Source organism: Bos javanicus, chromosome 3, assembly GCF_032452875.1.
Source record: "Bos javanicus breed banteng chromosome 3, ARS-OSU_banteng_1.0, whole genome shotgun sequence".
NCBI lineage: Eukaryota > Metazoa > Chordata > Mammalia > Artiodactyla > Bovidae > Bos > Bos javanicus.
Genome location: NC_083870.1, coordinates 88,980,083 through 89,003,908, shown reverse-complemented (window position 1 = coordinate 89,003,908; position 23,826 = coordinate 88,980,083). Strand labels below are relative to the sequence as shown.

At 41.7% G+C, this 23,826-nt stretch overlaps 1 protein-coding gene across 6 annotated transcripts in view; it reads right to left on the bottom strand.

Moving 5' to 3' along the window:
* DAB1 (DAB adaptor protein 1) overlaps nt 1-23,826 on the bottom strand; it is a 1,337,206-nt gene that overhangs the window by 373,986 nt on the left and 939,394 nt on the right. The window lies entirely within an intron of this gene.

Sequence of the window (23,826 nt, the reverse complement as noted above, 5' to 3'; positions counted from 1 at the left end):
AAGCAGACATCCTGAGGTGGGTGGTCTGAGCTCAGTGTGTGTGCTCTTAACCCCCAGGCTGCATTTCTGATTGGGGGCTATGTCCAACCTGCCCACCCCTCCCCTCCACCTCAGTTCCTCCCGACATTCAAATCCAGGGAGCCTGCCTGGCTCATTCTCTGGTACACGGTGGGAATAAGCAGGGAGATCATCTGGCATCAAACCTTGGTTTTAGTGCTAAGCAAACAAATAAGCCAGAAGACATTTCTGCACCCTATGGATTTTTCACTTGTCCACATAATGCCTTTGACACCTGCCCAATAACCCTATTAGCTTGGCATAAATATCAGGAACATATTTAAATAAACAAGGGGTCATTCCTTCTAAACCTTCATGTTTTATCTCCTCTGAACGTGTGTTTTTATTCCAAGTTTCCAATGCCAATACTGTTGTGTTGTGTGTGTGTGTGTGTGTGTGTGTGTGTATTAAACAGAGGTCCCTAAACAAAAAGAAATAAAAAATTCTTTTAACTTTCTCTTTTGAACTGTCAGAATCTCAACTAGGTAAATTTCTCTTAGAACAAGAACTCAGATCTCGTCTGCTGAATCTAACCACAGTATTCCCCAACTTTAGAGCACAAAGGTCCTGAGAAAAGAGTACCACCAAGAATTTACTCTAAAACAATAAGTGTTTGCCATCCAGCTAGTGGTCAAGCAGGCTTAGGGAATCCACATGTACAAAACCCCTTCTGATATCAGAATGCACTCTGACATCATCAAAGTCCTCAAGCTCTTAGGTAATGATATCCATTAAACACGGTTCAACACTACTTAAGGGTAATTGAGAACATTCTCTGCTACTTGGTGCCAAGGAGTATTCCAAGGTTATTCCTTCACTTGCTTCATTTTATTCTGACAACAGCCCTATAAGACAGGGCCTATCATTATGACCATTTTACAGGTGAGAAAGTGGAGGCAGGTTAAGTTACTTACTCACATACAGTATGCTGCAACCATTGGGAAGCACCCAGAATTTCCCTGAATGAACCTGACTCTTTCTCACCTCTCTGCCTCTGTCGTGGGTTATTTTCTTTCCCTGAAACTCTGCTTACCTCGCTGATTCATATGTATCTTTCGAAACTATGCTGCTTCCCAAGGTTTTCTTTTTTTTAATTGAAGTAGAATTGATTTACAATGTTTTGTTAGTTTCAGGTGTACAGCACAGGAATTCAGTTTATAAAAAGAATATATGAGTAAATAAAGAGAATATAAATATATATATATATAAATTCTTTTTCAGATTTCTTTCCCTTATAGGTTATGACAAAATACTGAGTATAATGCCCTGTGCTATACAGTAGGTCCTTGTTGGTCATATATTGTATATACAGTAGTATGTATATAGCAATCCCAACCTCCCAATTAATCCCTCCCCACTTTCCCCCTTGGTAACCATAAATTTGTTTTCTATATCTGTGGATCTATTTGTTTTGTAAATAAGTTCATTTGTATCTTTCTTCCAGTATAAGCACTATCATATCATATTTGTCTTTCTCTGGCTTACTTCGGTTAGTATGATAATCCTATTTCATTCATTTTTACAGCTGAGTATTCCACTGTATATATGTACCACAATTTCTTTATCCACTCCTCTGTCAATGGACATTTAGATTGCGTCCACGTCCTGGCTATTGTGTATAGTGCTGCTGTGTGTGTATAGTGCTAATTTGACGTTTTTCTGGATATATGTCCAGAAATTAGTTTTTTCTGGATACCAAATTAGTTTTTAAAATTAGTTTTTTTCTGGATATATGTCTGGGAGTACAATTGTAGGATTACTCAGTAACTCTATTTTTAGTTTTTCAAGGAATCTTCATACTATCCTCCACAATGGCTGCACCAATTTACATTCCCACCCACAATGTAGAAGGGTTCCTTTTTCTCCACACCCTCTCCAGAATTTATTGTTTGTAGACTTTTTTTATAATGGTCATGTTGACCAGTGTAAGACGATAACCCATTGAAGACTCCATAAGGTTGTCTACCACCATTCCCTCCAAGGTGATCAGAAGCTGGTCTGTACCCCCACTGCACTTCTGCTGTATCATAAGGCTGCTTTTATGTGTCTGTCTCTGCACTGAGAGGTCCTTTATGGCAGGACTGTTTTGTTATCAACTTATCTCCATAGCACTTGGCACACAATAGATGCTCAATAAATGTTTCCTAAGGGGAAAAAAATTCCAAGACAGCAAATATTATTTGCAGAAAAAGTTCAAGATGAATCTAACAGCTCTAACTCACTGAGATTTTTCTGATGTCAGCTGCTATGCCAAGCTGACATACAGTGTTATCATTTTGTCCTCACCAGAGCCTTTTAATAACTGAAAATATTACCTCCATTTTACAATGAGGCAAAGTGAAAGTGAAAGTCACTCAGTCGTGTCTGACTCTTTGTGACCCCACAGACTATACAGTCCATGGAATTATCCAGGCCAGAATACTGGAGTGGGTTGCCCTTCCCTTCTCCAGGAGATCTTCCCAACCCAGAGATTGAACTGGGGTCTCCTGCATTGCAGGCAGATTCTTAACCAACTAAGTCAGTAGGGAAGCCGCACAATGTGGTAAGCTGAGGCTAAAGAATGGTTTAACTGACCTGTCCAAATTCATACAACCAGTATGCAAGAATAAGATGCTGCAAAAAACCAGTATGCAATTGAACTAAGATACCAAATCCAAGACCATCCAATTCCAAAGTTCCTACTCATCACTCATGCTGTTCCAGGCTGCCAACGTGTAATTTGTGGATCTGTTCTTTTAGTAACCACAGCACTGCGACCTCTTCTAGAACGTTCGGTCTATTAAGAACAGTGCCCCTGGCCAGCCTCTTCTCTAACTGTTGAAGGAAATGAGCTAAGATAGCCTTCAGCGATGCCATCGTGATGGTGGTTGGAAAAAATGAATCCTATGCCATTTTGCATTTGCTGCTTGTGAATCAAACTGTGAAAGCTAATTTAAAAACTTTCACACTTGGTTTGAATGAGGACTGTCAGTGCTTTGCGAATGCTAAATTGTACACAATTAGCTCAAAAGGTGTGAGTTTAGGCATACCCAGCAGCTTCTCAAATGAGAAGGCTCCCATGGTCACCCCAGTGAACCAAGGGGAAAGCCAGAGAAGGTTCCAGAAAAAAAAATATGGAGAAGTGTCAGCAGTTTGTGAGGAAATTGGGCACTGATACATCTGCCCCTGTCTGCAATCCCATTAAAATGCAGTTCCCATCCCCACCCCCAGCCCCTGAACACTAGGGCTTCATGAGATCACAGACTCTGGGGCACACCTGCCTGGGGTGAGTTATGTAAGACACAGAACCTTTGTTTTGTCATCTGTAAAACAGGGATAACACTACAGTCATCAGAAAGCTTTGCTTGGATTTTACAGCATGCATGGAACACCCCTGGCATGGTGCCTCCCAGGTCAGAAGGCTGGTGATATTTCATGATGTTGTCAGGCTTGTCATGTGCTACCCTGATAGGGTATGCACACCTTGAGGGCAGAAACACAGTCTCATTTACTTCATGATCCTGGCCTGTCTGTATTATCTTACAGCCCAATCTTTTTCAGGATGATTATCATTAGTAATATTACAGTTTGGCCCTTAAGTGGGTCCTAAGTCTTTGACAGAGTGAAATGGAAGGAACCTTGAGGCTGCACCTGGGGATCTGTGTTCCCGTCCTGGATCTGCCTTCCTTCTGGGCCAGGGACATCTGCACAGACTTTCTGATCCCCTGGCACAACACCTAACACAGAGCACACCAGTGGCAAAGGGTTTGAGATGAACAATAATAATGTATTTGAGCATCTCTTTTCTCATTTTAATAATAATAACTGCCTCACAGAAAATGGACCAGAGGGCAGTCTGTAAAGGAGAAATAAAGCACTATATCAGGATAAAGATGAGCAACAATCAGCAAGAACCAGCAGAGATAACAGAAAAGCCGGCCTCCCTGCTGAGTTCCAGTGCTACCAGCAAGTCCAGGATCTGCAGCAGCATCTTTTTGGACCTATTCCTGAATCTAAATAATAACAGCTTCTGTTTGACTGCCGTCTCCTGCCCAGTTAACCTGACTTAGAAATTCTACAAGCTTCCATAACTACCAGGGTGCGGGGAGACTTAATAAAAGAATTTTAATAAGAGCAGTGCAATTTTAAGGCAAAAATAACTGTAATTACTCAGAGCCTTCATAACATCTAAAATCTGATTAAAATGTACCATCGTTTATGAGCTGACATGAGATGGTTATCATGTATAACAGCCCTACAATTACTGCTGGCGCATGTGCACAGAAAAGACTCTGGACTGTTTCTTTTTCACACTTGCATGGTACTCTAATCCCTCCATAACAGAGCGATTTTACGGCAAAACAGATACACAAGGGAATGAGAAATGAAGTTTGTTGAGCTACTATTGTAGGTCAGGAACTGGGAGGCACGTTAGTAAAATGGCTAATGTAGAAATTAACATCATCACAGGAAGAATGAAAACCCTGGAAATGTGACGGTCACAGAGCTGGAAAATGGAAGAGGTGAGTGAGGTTGGACCTGGATGCTGTTTGACTGCCATGGAAATGTACTTTCACTCACAAAAGGGCTTAACTGGGCTGAGCAATGTCTACATCATGGCTTCACCATGGTCAGCTCCCATGTGGCAGTTCTTACCCATTTCAGAGGAGGAGGGAAAAGCTGGAAGAGGAATCCACACACGAGGTTAGATTTGAGATTCAACTTAAGTTCATAGGTACTAGTCTGAAAGCATTCTATGCATTTTACTTGAAGAATGCTATCTCATGGGTATTTTGATGCAGAAACAATTGGGATTTTAAAACTTTCATCCTTTCAACAATTACTGATTGCATCTTCATTCATCAGACAGTGAAAAGTCAATTCTGAGAGACTTTCTTAGCCACATGTAGAATGGAACCCCCATACTTCTTATCTCTGGTTTGCTTGTCTCCTCATATTTTAATTCTTATCCCACATATACAGTTGCAAAGTTATATATTTATTTACAAATATATGTATATATTTATTTATAAATTTATAAATACATTTATTTATAAATTCTATTTCTTAAATTTATTATCACCTCCATGACTCATCCCCTGCCAAAAAAGTGGAAGCTCTCCTGTGATAGGACTTTCTAAACTGTTTTGTCACTGTGGCTTCCAAACATTGTCCAGATCACAGGAAGCAATATTTACTCTGAAATATTTGTTCAATGGATGAATGAAGAGCTGAGATTACAGCAGATCAAATGGACAGGCTAATTTCTCAAAATATAGTGAGGCTTTTTCCTAAGTCTCTTTACCGCACACTATCTGAGTTTGCCATCTATCTCTTTAATTATTCATTCAATCATTTAACAAGCATTTATTGAGTAACTACATGTGGCAGGATCTATTTCAGGTGTTTGGATTCTAGCTGTGAACAAAATAAATAATGCCCATGAAGCTTATATTCTGATGGAGGAAACCAACAGATAAAAGAAAATATACCGTCCATAACAAAAGGTGGTAATCAGACATCGAACAGGGCAAACGGTGAAGGTGGGAGGCCAGTTCAGTTCAAGGGCAGGGAAGGCTGACAGAGCAGGTGATGTGTCAACAAAGGCAGGTTACTTAGAGTCGGAGAGGACTCAAGAGCATCAGGACAGCAGCAGCAAAGCGTATCAACAAGACCTAGACATTTCTCATCTTCAACCCTTGTATTCCTCTTCCAGTGCAGTGGGAATAATAAATTCGCCCTGCCTACCTTGCAAAACAGGCCTGCAAGGACAATCAAATGAAATATCCCAGTTCCCAGGATGTGGGGAAGTAAGGGCCAAATGAGTGAAGGTGGTCAAATAGTACACATTTCCAGTTATAAGGTAAGTCCTGGGATGTAACATACAGCATGTCACTACTGTTCACAAGACTATATTGTAAATGAGAAATGTTGCTTAAAGAGTTGATCTTAAAAGTTCTTACCATAAGAAAAACAGTTGGAATAATGTGTAGTGATGGCTGTTAACGAAACGGACTGTAGTGATTGGTTCCCCAAGTATACACATAGCAAACCACTACATTGGACCCCTGAAACTAATACAAAGTTATATTTATGATACCTTAATTTAAAAAAATGACTCCTGGCTGCTTTTTATTCTTTAATTTTTAGTGTTTAGATTTAAAATAGAAATGGCCAGGTTCAAGACGATACTTACAAAACATTTGTAATAAAATACAAAATTCAAGAATATCCAAATAAAGTTGAAGTAATAGTAGCTCTGATTTTCCAGGCATTTTGAAGTGATTTTAAAGCAATGGAAATAAAACCCCATTTCCCCGGTTCATGAGATAAAGGGGCTGCATTACAACATGATTTCTACAATCCCTTCCTGTCCTAATTTGCTAAGATTCTGTTGATATGAAAGAGGCTTATAAACTCTCGCTTACTGCACAAATGTGTGAGATAATGGTCATCACGATGCTTTTTATCATTACTCCAATGATCCTCTTTGGTTCTGAGTTTGGAGCCCCCAGCATCATGGCATTGATGAGACTCATATTTAAGTGATTTCAAGATCTCATTAAGTAACTTGAACAGTAATTTCATTCCCAGAGATGTTTTGTTGTCTAAGCCATAATTTAAATGTCCATCCTTAACTCTGCTTATTATCAGGACTCATAACGAGAGACAAAATTGTCATGTGTATGTTAAGTCGCTTCAGGCGTGTCTGATTCTTTGTGACCCTATGGACTGCAGCCCGCCAGGCTCCTCTGTCCATGGGATTCTCCAGGCAAAAATACTGGAGTGGGTTGCCATTTCCTCCTCTAGGGGATCTTGCTGACCCAGGGATGGATCCCATGTCTCTTATGCCTCATGCATTGGCTGTTGCTACTAAGTCTGCTGCTGCTGCTGCTAAGTCGTTTCAGTCGTGTCCAACTCTGTGCAATCCCATAGACGGCAGCCCACTAGGCTCCTCTGTCCCTGGGATTCTCCAGGCAATAATACTGGAGTGGGTTGCCATTTCCTTCTCCAATGCATGAAAGTGAAAAGTGAAAGTGAAGTCGCTCAGTCCTGCCCGACTCTTGCATTGGCCGGGGTGGGTTCTTTTACCACTAGTACCACCTGGAAAGCCAAAAGGCCTATTCTAATTTGGTTTTAGGCTGTATTTTAAGGTTTTGCTATGAAGTATCGATGGGTCTTCACAGTTCTATTGAGGCAGAGACTGCTAAAAAAAAAAAAAAAAAGCAAATTCCAGGTACATGAGAGACGCAGGGGAAAACGAGGGTGCTACCACAACGCAGTCTGTGGATGAGCGTCAAGAGTGCAGTCACTGCTCTGACACTGTAGCAAAACTTCTCTGTCTTCATTCTAAGCTCAAGAAGTGAACTAAGTTCGACAACTTTTCAGGTCCCCTTCTAGATGGAGTAGATGGAGCAATCTGGCCCTTCCTTTGATCACAATTACCTGGAGCAATCAATGATAGTATTTGGGAAACACAAGACTATAAATTCACCTCAAATGATATATCAACACAAAACTGAAAAAAAGAAACTGACAAATGATGTAGTTCTTAAAACTTACTGAGTATTTACTCTGTGCTATTAGTATTTACTAAGCTGCTAAGAGATGGAAATACAGACATACCTCAGAGACAGACATTGGGGGTTCAGTTCCAGACGACCAAGAGAGTCACATGAAATTTTTTGGTTTCCCAGTGCATATAAAAATTATGTTTACACTATATTATTGTCACTAAGTGTACAATAGCATTCCATCTACAAACACAACATACATACCTCAATTTAAAAAATTTGGTTGTGAAAAAATGCTAACAATTATCTGAGCCCTTCATTGGAAGGACTGATGTTGAAGCTGAAGCTCCAATACTTTGGCCACCTGATGTGAAGACCTGACTCACTGGAAAAGACCCTGATGGGCAGGATTGAAGGCCGGAGGACAAGAGGATGACAGAGATGAGATGGTTGGATGGTATCACCAATGCGAAGGTCATGGGTTTGAGCAGGCTCTGGGAGTTGGTGATGGACAGGGAAGTCCATGGGGTCGCAAAGAGTAGCACACGACTGAGCGACTGAACTGACTGATCTGAGCCTTTAGCAAGTTGTAGTAAAATCAAAGATTGCTGATCACAGGTCACCATAACAAATACAACAATAAAGAAAAGGTTTGAAACACTGCAAGAATTACCAAAATGTGACACAGATACATGAAGTGAGCAGATGCTGCTGATAAAAAGGTTAACAAGAGACTTGCTTGATGCAGGGTTGCCATATACCTTCAATCTGTCAAAAATGCAGTATCTGAGAAGGCAATAAAGTGAAGCACCATGAAACGAGGTCTGCATGACAGAGAAGAGTAGGTTTTCTCTGCCCCTCAGAAACTCACTGTCCACTGCAGGAAACAAAGACTGCTAAACTGTCACAGGGACTACAAAAGAAGAGGACATTGGAAAAGCCAAGGACAGGGACCATCTGTTTCAGCTTTAGAAACTGTTCATGTAGGATGTGACCCTTATCTATGACTTGCAACATAAATAAATGGCTGCAAAATACTTGAAGGTAGCCGAGAAGCAAGAACTAATATTTATGAGTCAAGCCCAACGCTATATACATATATATGTGTATGTGTATGTATCTTGTAATTGTTGCCTCATTTAAGGTCTCAAGTACTGGGGACATAGGTATTATCATCCCATTGTACAGGTGAAGTAACTGAGGCATGGAAAGGTGACATAGTCTCCCTGCCTCACTCTTCTTGCCAGAGGCAGGAATGAAAACCAATCTGCCCTCCAAGAACCAACCAGGATGTGTTTCTCCCCCTGACAAGTATTCCAAGATGCTGGCTCAGTTTCCAACTAGCAGCCCACTCTCTCCTGCCTGACTACACAAAGTCTGAGCTATGTCACTTGGCTTTTCTCATCTAGAAATGCCTCTAATTTACCCCTCAATCTGCAGTATGGGTTTTTTTCTCACTCCAAGAAAACTCCAAAGTTTTCCAGGGGAAAAGCCACACTTACCCTTAGCCTAGCTCCTTCACTCTTCCCCCAAACACTGTTCCAGCTACAGAGGTTAAGAGGTAGGTCCAGCCATCTGCAGGGGAGGCCATGACAGACAACATCCAGTTCAGACCCATTTCCTTCCTGTCAAGTTCTGGGCCGGTGATCCTGACCCTCTCCCACCATTCTAAACTGAGTTAAATCTTCCTCTACAACCCCATATCCTTTGACACAGCCCTCCTTTGTTTCATATTTTTTTGCTTTTCTCTCTCCTTCCTGCTTTAAGTGGGATATTTTCCAACCCAAATCATCAGGCATTGGTAGAATGCCTGAGCACTTCTGTAACCCTAACCTTGCTTTTGTAAAATCATCACCATACTCTGGGTAAAAGGGTGTGTGTGTGTATGTGTGTGTGTGTGTGTGTGTTTTACAGGGCTCTGTGTGTGTGTGTGTGTGTGTTTTACAGGGCTCTGTGTGTGTGTGTGTGTGTGTGTTTTCCAGGGCTCTGTGTGTGTGTGTGTGTGTGTGTGTTTTCCAGGGCTCTGTGTGTGTGTGTGTGTGTGTGTGTGTTTTACAGGGCTCTGTGTGTGTGTGTGTGTGTGTGTGTTTTCCAGGGCTCTGTGTGTGTGTGTGTGTGTGTGTGTGTGTGTGTGTGTGTGTTTTCCAGGGCTCTGTGTGTGTGTGTGTGTGTTTTCCAGGGCTGTGTGTGTGTGTGTGTGTGTGTGTTTTACAGGGTTCTGTGTAGCATCCAGACTGCCTGAGCAGCACACATTTCACCTTTAATTTTCTGACATTAAGTTTCCTTCCCTAGACTTAAAGCCCTATTTGTAAATCGTGGAAAGCCTCAGTACTTTTTCTCTAAATGGGTAGTGAAAAAAAGGGAAGTTCCCTGAACAGAGTCTTCGGGGTTTTGAAATGTTTGAAAATAATCTCTTTTCCATTAATGCACAGAGGACCATATTTCCCCTGCTGCTAAATGACACCTTTCAGGACAGGATTAACATATAGTCCCACCACTTAGGCACCTTCAAGGAAAAAGCAACACGCATTAGTTCAGTGGCTATGGTGGAATTCCACATCAGGTCCTTTCACATGACTGGGGAGAATTTTCCCTACTAAGGGGAAAAGAATACACACAAAAAAGCTATGGACAAAACTGAATCACGTTCATCTGCAGTTTGTCCAAGAGTCACTACAAAACAATATTTTTATGTGACTAAAACAGTTATTGTAGTTTCTTTTCTTTACCAATTGCACAATCTCACCATTGGGTAGCTATCCTGAGATGGATTCATTCATTCATGGGAAGGAAATGACAGGCATGGAAAACTTCATTTCAGCAGAAGAAAACCACTGCCAGGGGCACCAACATTTTGAAATAGACCTGATTCCTTCAACGGGAAGAGCCTAGTGCCCTTTCTTCTAGCCCACGTTGGCACATCACCCCGAACTGCTATCCTGACCAGCGACCTTTTATTCAGAATGTATCATGTGCTGAGCTCTGTGATAAGCTATATATCCATCAAATTAGTTGGCTTTCAGGTTTATGGGACAGACACTATTTTTATCTTATTCTTGTTTTGTTAATTTTTGTCTTTGTTATTTTTATTTTTTGCAGTATAACACTTACAGTGTTGTGTTAGTTTTTGGACTGTATATATGTGTGTATGTGTCTGTGTGTGTATATATAAATATATATATGTTCAGATTCTTCTCCATTATAGGTTATTACAAGATATTCAGTATTGTTCCCTGTGCTATACAGTAGGCCTTTGTTGATTATTTTGTATATAGCAGTGTATATCTGTTTATCCCAAATTTATCCCTCCCCTGTTTTCCCCTTTGGTAACCATAACTATGTCCTCTATGTCTGTGAGCCTATTTCTGTTTTGTAAATAAATTCATCTGCATAATTTTTTAGAGTCCACACATAAATGATATCATCTGATATTTGACTTTCTCTCTCTGACCCACTTCACTCAGTATAATAATCCCTAGGCCTCTCCATGTTGCTGCAAATGGCAATACTTCATTCTTTTTTAATGACTGAGTAATATTCCATTATATATATGTGCCATACCTTCTTTATGCACTCCTCTGTTGATGGACATTTAGGTCGTTTCCATGTCTTGGCTATGGTAAATAGTGTTGCAATCAACATTGGGGTGCATGTATTTTTTCAAATTAGAGTTTTCATCTTTCCCAAGTAGATGCTTAAGAGTGGGATTATTGGATCATATAACTATTTTCAGGTTTTCAAGGAACCTCTATACTGTTCTCCACAGTAGAGGCATCAATTTGTGTTTTAATGACGACTCTGAGGCAGAGAGAGCTTAAGGAACTGGTCTTTGCACACCCCCTCCTTTTAAATGGCACAGCCAGAATTTGAAAACAGATCTGCTTGATTTCATCACTTTACTATTTCCTTACTTACTACCATCATCCACGAATAGAAATGGCCACATCTGTGTGTTCAAAGCTGTGTAATAACAAACCACATGCTATTGTTTGCTTATGTTAAATGCTTCATGAGAGGTACACAAGGACCACACAGCCTCCAATTGGCCCTGAGGCCTGAACCGAACAAGCTTTCTCTGTATGTACTCAGATCAACTTAGTAGAATGCTTCTCGGGGAGAGAAGCAGTAATTATAAGTTCCTGCTTGGCTAAGCCAATCACAGGCGTGCCTATACTTCTGGCTGGCACTAAAAGGGGACAATGACCTTGGGAATGAAAGAGAAGTAAATCCCAAAGTCCAGGTGACACCACAGAAAGTCAAAACTTCTGGCATTAGGTACCTTCAAAGAAAATAGCTGTTTCAGTCCCCTGCCCAGACATGAAGATAAAATGAAAATCCCCTTAATGAATGATCAAAGTGAAGTTTGCAAACCACAGCCTATGGGTTTGTAAATGATTCTATGGATTCAACTCACACAGAATTTACCAGCGATTTACTGAGCAAGCTGTGCTAGGAGCTAAAGATACAGAAATAAAGAGGATAAGGCTCCTGGCCTCAGAGAGGCTCAAATGAAAACAAAAGGAAAAGGCATATTGAGGTAGTCACACCAGCACCCCACTGCTTGGATGCTCACCATGGGATAGACATTGTGCTCGTTGCTTCATGTTTATTGCCTACTTAATACTGCAGAGAGATACACTATTATCTGCAGTCTGCAAATGAGAAAGCTGTGGCCCAAAAATGTTGAGTCACCTGTTTAAGTTTCAAAAATCAGTAAAGAGCAGATCTGGGACTCAAATCTAGGTTTTTTTTTTTTTTCAGACTCTAAAGACTGTTAAATACAAAGAGGCACTAGATTCATGGTCAGAAATAATTATACTGCAGCATCATAAGGCCAACAACAGAGGCAAACACAAGTCCAAGAGGAGCCACCAAAGAGAATGGAATTCACTGGGGGCCCAAAGAAAAGGCAGGGCAACCTTCAGAGGGCTAACATCTGAACGAGGTTTTGAAGCATACCTAGGAGTCCATCAGGTGGATAAAGGAAGAAACTGAACGTTCAAGGCAGGAAGAACTCAGGAGTTTGGAGGCATAAAAGATCACAGCCCGCTAAGGAGTTGCAAGGAGTTCTGTGAAGCAGTTACATCAAATGATTCTAGGGAGAAGGATAATAGGGATAACAAGTTGCCTGCAAATACAAATAAGGGAATAGGCTAAAGGGTCAGACATACATGTGTGTGAACACTTACATACATACACATCTTTTTATGTGATTTCCTCAAGCAGAGACAAACTTGAGTTTTGCTGAACCCCAGATGGGAGTGAAAATAAGTGGAATTCAGCTATGGCCATCACTGACTTTCAGGGGGCCATTCAGCTGCAAAGAGCCCAGTCCAGTGACAGTGAACTTACACCAAGCACTCACACATGTTTATTTGTCATTTCTCCCTGTTCAGAAATAACGATCAGGCTACCTCTCATGTTAAATGGGGTGTGTTTTGCACCTGTCATTTTCTAGGCATCCTGGTTATACAGTCAGAAAGGAAATGAACCAAAGTAGAGAATCAAAAGTAAATGTAAAATGAGCACCAAAAATCCCTTTACATGAAAAGGCAACTTTCAAACTTGAACCCCCACCAAATAATCTGTCGATTGCAGATAATAGTGTATATCTTCATAGCTTTGAGGAGATAAAGAGATAATAAACATGGAATTGGGTTTTGAAGCATACATAGGCATTCATCAAATGAAACTGCCAGATTCCATAACTACATGAGCCAATTCCTTAAAATAGACCTTTCTATATATACACACATCCTCTTGGTTCTGCTTCTCTGGAGGATGCTAATACATAGATTTTTTTTAACCTTCTAATCCCACTTCTTGCCTTTTCAACTCAATTTATTCAGCACATATCTTCCGAGAGCTCCACATGAACTAGTTACTGCACTAGGCTTGATTACAAAATTGAGACGCTACTCTCAGTTCAGTCCTCTCCTACTCCTGGTTTCCCACTCCTTGTTAGTCCACCCAACTCCTCTCTGGATTATAAGATCCTTGAGATCTGTGATATCAAGTACAGCTTCAAATAGACAACAGAGTAAATACCCAACCATGTTGGCAAAATGAACACTACTGATGCTTGCCATTATGTCTTTAACCCTTTACTAAGTGCATGCAAGGCCCTATGCTAGACACCGAGGACTCATTTCTACCTGGTTTTGTCCCAACTTTTAGGAACGGATAGGGAGATGTCAAGAGGCTAGGTTACCTGCCTGGGGTCACACAGAGTTACTCATACTCAGATCTCTCTGAATCCAAATCCAGTGGATTTCTCATCACTGCTTCTGCTAAGGCTCCCTGCCCCTTCCCCCACCAAACTACAAACAACAAATAAGCCCTGGGATGAATGAGCACCCCCAGAGCTCCAGGGCCTTCAGCCAAACGTCACAAACATACAACGTCATAGGCTGCGTAAGGCAACGTATAAATGTGAACACAATAGGATGTTACCTGTGAACACCTCAAAGCTTCTCTTTCTTTCCCTTAAAAATGCTGTCATAATTGTTTTTACTGCAATTAATCATAAAAATGAATCACCTCAAATTTTTGAAAGAAATTCTCCTTCAAAATATGTCAACTTTGTGCCATGAATTCATTTATTTTGAGACCACATGATGCCTCCAAGTACTGCATTTTATTTAAACGTGACATTTTTTCACTATGTTTTGATTCCACAGCCGAAAATCGCTTCTATCAATCTTTCGCTGGAGCCAAACATAACTGTTCTGCTCACTGAAACATTAAATACAGACTCGGGGTCCTAGAATCAAATTAAAAAATAAAATAAGCTAGTATCTGACTGACATTCATAGCATCATATCCAGGGAGACCACAGATTCCAGAACTGCTGTGAACCTCCTTCCAAGATCAAAATCAATCAATTCTAATCCTTCTGGATCTTAAATCACCTCAAAAAGTCCAAAGACTTTATGCGGGTTGATTTTTCTTTTTGAGATTCAATTTTAGAAATTGTTTACTACTCCGATTTTGAAAGGGGTATTACATCTTCAATGAAATCGCAGACTCCGTTGGGGCATTGATGGTGATCAATGATTTTCTGCATCAGTTGCTCTTGGGTTGCAGGTGGGGGGTTGGGATGCTCGCAATCTACTTTTTCTTCATAATGCATCATTCTCTTTCTCAACAGCAGCAGCAAACAGGCACACCCAATATTGTGTTACTTCCTTCCTTCATGACCATGTCCCACACAGGCCCTGACAGTCTAAAAAAAGAAGCATATCCTACGTTCTAAGGACGAAGGGAACCCCGGCCAATTTATCATGCTTTGTCTGCTAATGATAGACTCCTGCATAAGAGCCACCATACTACAGAGAGGCAGCGGGCATGAAAAAGAGTGAATCAACTGTCAACGGGTGGGGTCTGGAGGACAGCAAAGCTGTGATTAGAATTTTCAATCAGGACTTCTACGATTCATCATGCTTCGGGAGAGGCAAGAGGAGTTTGCAGAGGCATTTTCCCTCATCAGCCCTACCTTCCCTCCTTCTATCAGCAGAGCTCAGTCTCAGGGGCCACAGAAAATTCAGTGTCTTATTGACTCAAAGAATGAAACTGCAAAAGAGCTGCCAAAGTGGGGCAGATGAGTGCCAGAATTAAACGACTTCCTCTCCATGATTAATCTCCAGACTCATGTCTTGAAAATACAATTATGGTCTTGTGGTGTCTGATCAAAAACTCTGATTTCAGTGGGGGAGGGAAAGATTGGAAGTTTGGGATTGGCAGATACAAACTATTATATACAGAATGGATAATAAATAAGGTCCTACAATACAGCACTGCTGCTGCTGCTGCTGCTAAGTCGCTTCAGTCGTGTCCGACTCTGTGCGACCCCAAAGACGGCAGCCCACCAGGCTCCCCCGTCCCTGGGATTCTCCAGGCAAGAACACTGGAGTGGGTTGCCATTTCCTTCTCCAATGCATGAAAGTGAAAAGTGAAAGTGAAGTCGCTCAGTTGCGTCCGACTCCTAGCGACCCCATTGACTGCAGCCCACCAGGCCCCTCCATCCATGGGATTTTCCAGGCAAGAGTACTGGAGTGGGGTGCCATTGCCTTAGTGGGGTGCCATTGCCTTCTCCTACAATACAGCACAGTGAACTATATTCAATATCCTATGATAAACCATAATGGAAAAGAACATGAAAATATATACATATAACTGAGTCACTTTTCTGTTAAGCAGAATTAAACACAAGGTTGTAAATCAACTATACTTCAATAAAATTTTTAAACTAATTTCTTCCTTTTCTCCTCCTCCTTTTTTATCCACTCTCCCTTCCTTTCTCCCTTTTTTCTTTCTGTTCTTCCTAACTTCCTTCCTCCTTTAATTTCCCTTCCTTTCAGGCTTATCTTCCTGTCTTTTTCCCCTCTTCTCTTCTCTTCCTCCTTGTCTAGGTACACCCATTCCTTCTACATGGATTAAGCAAAGACAACCCCAATAAAGTGTAAGTCAGACACTGTATGATGGAATGAAGTGGAACTAGAGGAGTGAGTGATGTCCAGAAAAGCTTCCTCGATGGAGTGAGAACGTATTGCCAGCAGAGGAAATGGCACACAAAAAGGCGGAGGACAAAACGATGTGGGATGTTCGAGGAAACGAAGATCAGTGGGGCTGGAGCACAGTTTATGGTGGGGGGCGGGGGTAGGCTCTATGAAATGAGAGGTAAGCAAGGCCGTGTTGTTAAATGCTTTGTACATGAGGACTGTTTCTTTTAATTGTATTTATTTAGTTTTGGCTGCGCTGGGTCTTTGTTACGCACAGGCTTTCTCTAGTTGCAGTGAGCGGGGGCTACTCTTCCTTGCAGTGGCTTCTCTTCTTGCAAGGCATAGGCTCTACAGCAGCCAGGCTTCAGTATTTGCAGCACGAGGGCTTGGCAGTTGTGGCACACGGGCTTAGTTACTCCGTGGCACATGGGACCTTCCCAGACCAGGGCTTGAACTTGCGTCTGTCCCCTGCACTGGCAGGTGGACTCTTAACCACTGGACCACCAGGAAAGTCCAGGTACATAAGGATTTTATGAAAGCAATGGAGAAAAATCATAGACCCGAAGCAGAAGTGGTGGTGGTGACTAGATTTTTAATTAAACTTCAATAAATACACACACACACAGAAGTCCTCTCTTAGCAGGTTACTTAAAACTGCAACTAACTCACTACTTGGGGCTTCTCAGGTGGCACAGTGGTAAAGAATCTGCCTGCCAATGCAGGAGCCACAGAAGACGCAGGTTCAATCTCTAGGTTGGGAAGAGCCCCTGGAGAAGGAAAGGCCAACCCACTGCAGTATTCTTACCTAGAAAATCCTACAGACAGAGAAGCCTGGCAGGCTATACAGTCCATAGGGGTCACAAAGAGTCAGATACAAGTGAGTGAGAATGCACACAACAATGTTATTAACTCACTACTTATCCCCCTTCCCTTTTTCATTTCTTCTCATCGCTCTTAAGCATCTAGTATTAGATCTGCTTATTGCATTTATTGTCTACCTGTTTCCACTAAAATGTTAGCTCTATTTTGAGAGCAGCATTTTGGTTTGATCCACTGCTGTTTCCCTTGGACCTAGGATACTATTAATATTTAACATATAGGAGATATTCCATGAATATCGTTGAATAATATGATCTTTTCAGAGACAGTAAAACTCAATCATCTCAACATTTTATTTCGAGGGAAGACTTTGCCTTTAAAGTGGATACATAGCTCAAATTCACTCATACTCAATTCCCAGCAGAAGCAGGTGAAACACCTATTTTTAAAGTAGTTATAATAAAAAATTGTGTAAAGAACTTAGGATGGTGACTGACCTGTAGTAAGTCCTCAATAAACTTCAACAACTATTTTCTGTTTTTGTGGCTACACAATTCCCTGGGAAGCTCTTCAGGGTCTTAATCACCCAGCACACACAGGTCCTCAGTGAATGGCATCAGAGACAATCAACCTAAGGGGTTCTTTTTTTGTTGTTGTTAGAAGGTGAGTCATTTCCCGAGAGCATTCTAAACATCACAACAAGCTCTTTTCAGAAAGAAAGAAGCCTTAGAAATGTAATGTGCTTTTCAGATAATGCAGTTTCAAGACAAAAACTGAGTGGTGGCCAAAAACAGTCCCAGAATCCTGTATCCATGCCTCCTGGGGACTGAGGATCATCTTCCATGGCATCATCATACAGTAACCACAGCCATGTATAATATTGCTTTGAATTTCTGACTGCCTCCTGCAGGGGATCATATGGCCCCTTAATAAAAGGGTATGATATCACTGCTGGGGAAGCACTAAGATGCAGAGCTAAGAGCCTGGGATCTAGTGCCCAACTTTTGGGCTTGAATCTCAACTCTGCCACTTTCTAGCTGTGTGGCCTTAAGAGAGTGACTTAATCTTTCTCTGCCTCAACTACGCATTAGGATGATAATAACCCTACCTCACAGGGTAGGATCAACTGAGGATCACCTCAGGATCAACTGAGCCAGTCCTGTGAATCACTTAGAATAGCACCTGGCACATAATACATGTTCAAATACCGTACTTTCTCATCAATATATCTTAGAGGGGCTTCCCTGATGGCTCAGACAGTAAAGAATCTGCCTGCAATAAGGGAGACCTGGGTTTGATCCCTGGGTTGGGAAGATACCCTGGATAAGGAAATGGCAACCCACTCCAGTATTCTTGCCTGGCGAATCCCATGGACAGAGGAGCCTGGCAGGCTGTAGTCCATGGGGGTCGCAGAGAGTCGGACGTGACCGAACAACTAACGTTTTCACTTTCACATCTCAGAACAGAACTGGTGCCCAAACAATACGAATAATTCCTTTTTGCTGCCCACTGAAAATGATCAGAAAGGGGCTTAGACACAACTCTGTTCCTATCCCTGCTCAGAGAAATATTTAAAAACGTGAATAACTCTAAAGGATCTGCCCCTTTCTGGTTGCAGACTTAAGAGGCATGACCTGATTTAACTGCAGAATGTCAATATCTCCACCTGTGAGACTCACCTACAGCTGCTCTGTGGCCTGATAAGGAAACATCTGGTGTTTTACAAGCACTATAAAATATGAAGTTGGTATCACAACCAGAGAAGCTCCAGTCACTCAGCAACAGAGGGAGTTAAGGAAAAAAAGGCACGTCAAAGTACTTCATCTTTTCACATTTGTGCAAAATTAAAATGACTCTTTGCAGAATCCAATTTGGATAAGCCCATGTCAATACTACGAATACAAGCCATCACTAATGACAAGACTGACAGCCCAGGAGGGCGAGCCATTTCATGTTCACTGTGCATCATGTTTAATTCGCCAAAAGGAGTTTGTGTGTATAATTAATGCACTTTTCTTCCTGGCTTCATTTGGAAACATATAAAGGGTCTCGTGGGACTTCTGTAAGTTAGAAACAATTAATAACATAAAACCACTTAATTAAAGAGAATAATTGGTGCCTGTTTTCGACCAGAAAATGGAGGGATAAAAATCACTCAACGTGGAAATATGTCTAAAAACTGCCGAGTTTTAAAAGAAAGAACAATATGCAGCTGGAATACATGTAAGTCATGACAGTGGACCGATTTCCTAGGCCTTTTGTTCTGAGATGATGTAAATCCAACCTACTTGATGTAGATATGAACTTCAAGACTACTGACCCACACTGACAAGTGTCGTTCTTAGGTAGGAAATTTTCATCTATTCATTATCTCAAAGCACTTTTACAGCCCCTTCTCTGTACCGTTGTAGGGACCCACAGCTAAAAAGCAGCCCTTCTCCCTTTGCCTTCCAGAAAATCTCAGCCTGGCTGAGGAAAGAGAGAAGCCCACACACAACTAAAATGCAAAGACAGAGCACCGAGGTAGGAGAGGACACCAAAGAAGAGTGAGAGAGCTCCGCCCCCGCCCCCAAGTCCAGGAGAAACAAGTGATGCTTTCAGAGGCCCTGAGTATTCAGGAAAAGAATGAGCATTTATCAGGACAGAAAGAGGAAAATGCGATTACAAACAGAACATTATACACCAAGTCACAGATTATGAATGTACACATTGCTTTGATAAATTACATAAACCTCAGTGTGGCCCAAGAATAGAGTATACATTTCAGAGCAGAAAGAGATGACGTTGGAAACCAGATGGGGAACGAGCATGCACATGGAATCAGTAAAACTTGCTCAAGTCACAGAATTCTGTAATTGAGCACGTACACAGTATCTCCAGGCTTCAGTTTTCTCTTGAATAAAAGAGAGTTGTTCATCCAAGATCATTCAGATGGTAGTACACTGTGTGATGATCCCCAACTGCTTGTGCCCTTCCCAGTGAGGGGTTTATTCATCCATGCCCTTTGCCACATGACTGCCAGCACCTCAAGGGAGACAGAGGATGTCCCCTGCCCCAATGGCAGATATGGCCACATTCCTAGTCTGACCAATGAGGATATGAGTAAACATAACGTGCATTCCAACTGAGCAGAAACCTTAAAGGCACACAATGTTGGTCAATGCAGACTTTGGCATTTCTGCCCTTTGCCATGAGAACCTCAGAGCCTGGGTTTCTGGAATGACCAGGCTCTTGGGACTGAGCTGAGCAGAGCTACAGCTGACCTGAATAACGACTGAAATTTGGGGGTGGCTTGTTAACTACAGCAAAAGGTCACCAATACAGAGATAGTGAATAGCTCAGAGCCTAAGAGAACGTCAAACAGGTAAACCTACAACAACCAAAAAGTGCCATGATAAATATAGGCATGGAACAGTACTGAAGAGCCAATAACATACGTAAAAACACTTGTCCCTGTTAGGCATTTAAGCAATGTTTGACTCCTTCATCTTAGACCTTTCAGGAAGAGGCAAAAGTCTCAGACTTAAGGAATTATAATGAAGTCATCCAAAGAGTGACTATATTAACTTGCTCTGTATTAGATATCTGCCATCAGAGTTAATGTGACACATTCTGGCCTGGTCTCAGATTTACCTTGGACAAATCCTTAAGCTCTGGGCACCTCAATTCTCCTCTCTGTAAAATGAACAAAGTAGTTTGGTACCTACTTCAAATTGCAGTTCTGGTAATTATATTTGTTAATTCATGTAGAGTCTTAAAAAGAGAGCCAAATATAATATGTGCTCAATAAATGCAAACCATTGTTAGTATTGATTACTATTACTATTGAATAGTAAGAATATTAAGAAGAAGTGGCAAGAATACACAGAAGCACTATACAAAAAAGATCTTAATGACCCAGAAAACCATGATGGTATGATACTCACCTAGAACCAGACATTCTGGAATGTGAAGTCAAGTGGGCCTTAAGAAGCATCACTATGAACAAAGATAGTGGAGGCAATGAAATTCCAACTGAGCTATTTCAAATCCTAAAGGATGGTACTATTAAAGGGCTGCACTGAATATGCCAGCAAATTTGGAAAACTCAGCAGTGGTCACAGGACTGGAAAAGGTCAGTTTTCATTCCAATCCCAAAGAAAGGCAATGCCAAAAAATGTTCAAACTATCACACAATTGCACTCAACTCACATTAGCAAAGTAATGTTCAAAATTCTCCAAGCTAGATTTCAACAGTATGTGACTTGAAAACTTTCAGATGTTCAAAATGGATTTAGAAAAGGCAGAGAAACCGGAGATCAAATTGCCAAAATCCACTGGATCATAGAAAAAGCAAGAGAGTTCCAGAAAAACATCTACTTCTGCTTTATTGACTACGCCACAGCCTTTGATTGTGTGGACCACACAAACTGTGGAAAATTCTTCAAGAGACGGAAATAACAGACCACCTTACCTGCCTCCTGAGAAAGCTGTCTGCAGGTCAAGAAGCAACAGTTAGAACTGGACATGGAACAATGGACTGATTTCAAATTGGAGAAGGAGTAGATGAAGGCTATATATTGTCACCCTGCTTATTTAACTTATATGCAGAGTACATCATGCGAAATGCTGGACTAGAAGAAGCACAAGCTGGAATCAACACTGTCAGGATACATATCAATAACCTCAGATAAGCAGATGACACCACTCTTAGGGCAGAAAGCTAAGAGGAACTAAAGAGCCTCTTGATGAAAGTGAAAAAGGAGAGTGAAAAAGCTGGCTTAAAACTCAACATTCAAAAAACTAACATCATGGCATACGGTCCCATCACTTCATGGCAAATAGATGGGGAAACAATGGAAACTGACAGACTTTATTTTCTTGGGATCCAAGATCACTGCAGCTGGTGACGGCAGCCATGAAATTAAAAGATGCTTGATCCTTGGAAGAAAAGCTATGACCAACATAGAAAGCATATTAAAAAGCAGAGACATTACTTTGCCGACAAACATCTGTCTAGTCAAAGTTATGGTTTTTCCAGTAGCCATGTATGGATGTGAGAGTTGGGCCACAAATAGAGCTGAGTGCTGAAGAATTGATGCTTTTGAACTGTGGTGTTGGAGAAGACTCTTAAGAGTCCCTTGGACTGCAAGGAGATCCAACCAGTCCATCCTAAAGGAAATCAGTCCTGAATATTCATTGGAAGAACTGATGGTGAAGCTGAAGCTCCAGTACTTTGGGCCATCTGATGCAAAGAACTGATTCACTGGAAAAGACCCCGGTAGCTCAGTGGTAAAGAATCCACCTGCCAGTGCAGGAGGTACAGGAAACCTGGTTCAATCCCTGGGTTGGGAAGATCCCCTGGAGGAGGAACTGGCAGCCCACTCCAGTATTCTAACCTGAGAAATCCCATGGACAGAGGAGCCTGGCGGGCTGCAGTGCTTGGGTTGCAAAGAATTGGACATGACTGTGCATACATAGTTTAACTCACAAAACAGGTTACTACTCTGAGTTTGAAGATACACTCCTTACAGTGAATTTCCACTGTGTTTATACGACTTCAAAATATTTGGTCAGATCATTAAAAAGTAATCAGTATAAGCCTTTGAAAGTTTATTCATTCATAAGAAAAACAAGTCTATTTCCTTGTCTTCAAATGGTTGACGGCAGTGGTTTGTTGTCTTAGTGACTTTCACATGAAGTCAGTGATTTTTACACTTTCAGGGGTGACAGATCTCCGTGAAAGGGAGACAGGAAACTTGGGCATTCTCTCCAAACAAATGCAAATCACAAACTCAGAATCCTAACCAAATTCTTTTCTGTGGTTCCACGGCTGACAGACGGTGATGGCCAGGTGTCAGATGTGAAGGGCCTTGTGGAAAGGGGGACACCTAGAACACACAATAGTTCCTACTCAGAGTATGAGGCACAGGGAATTCCCTGGCAGTCCGGTGGCTAGGACTCCACACGCTAACTGTTGAGGGTCCAGGTTCAATCCCTGGTCAGGGAACTAAGATCTTGCAAGCCATGTGGCATGGCCAAAAAACAGAGACAGCAAAAAAAAAAAAAAAAAAAGTCCAAAACAAGTATGAGGGAAAGAGGCCCAAACAGATCTCTCCCAGGACAATTCTCCAATTCCCTGTTTCATTGGGATCGATGTGCTAAATGCAACTCAATTTTCTGTGCTCAATTTCGTCTGTATAAAAAAACATAAAAGTTCTCGTCTGATAGTGTTATTGTGAAAACTAAATAAGGTGATCCATACAGAGTGCTCGGAGAAGGCAATGGCACCCCATTCCAGGATTCTTGCCTGGAAAATCCCATGGATGGAGGAGCCTGGTTGGCTGCAGTCCATGGGGTCACTAGGAGTAGGACACGACTGATCAACTTCCCTTTCACTTTTCACTTTCATGCATTGGAGAAGGAAATGGCAACCCACTCCAGTGTTCTTGCCTGGAGAGTCCCAGGGACGGGGGAGCCTGGTGGGCTTCCGTCTATGGGGTCACACAGAGTCGGACACGACTGAAGCGACTTAGCAGCAGCAGCATACAGAGTGCTTGGCATGGTGCCTGGCACATGACAAGCTCTTAACAAACACAGGCTACTCTTCCCACGACAGGATGCAGGATGCTGAAGCCCAGAACGAGGCATCACTTGACCAAGGCAGCACAGTTTACGGGTAGCAGAGAGGGATGAGACGCTGAGGGGCTCCGAGAAGAGAGCTTACCAGTAAGTCGAACGCTGGAGTTAACAAACCAGGGCATCTTGAAATAAGAAGTGCTAAAATCAGCTGCTATTTGTTTGCGGCTCAGCTGTTCCACCGCACCAGCTGCTCAAACTTTCAGACGTGTCTCAGCACAGAATCACCCCATCCTACATTCATTCCATCAGCCTCCAATCTAATTTTGGTCCTAGAGAGTTTTTTTTGTTTTTTTTTTAAAGGGGGCCTAAAATTGAATATCCATTCCTATTTATAG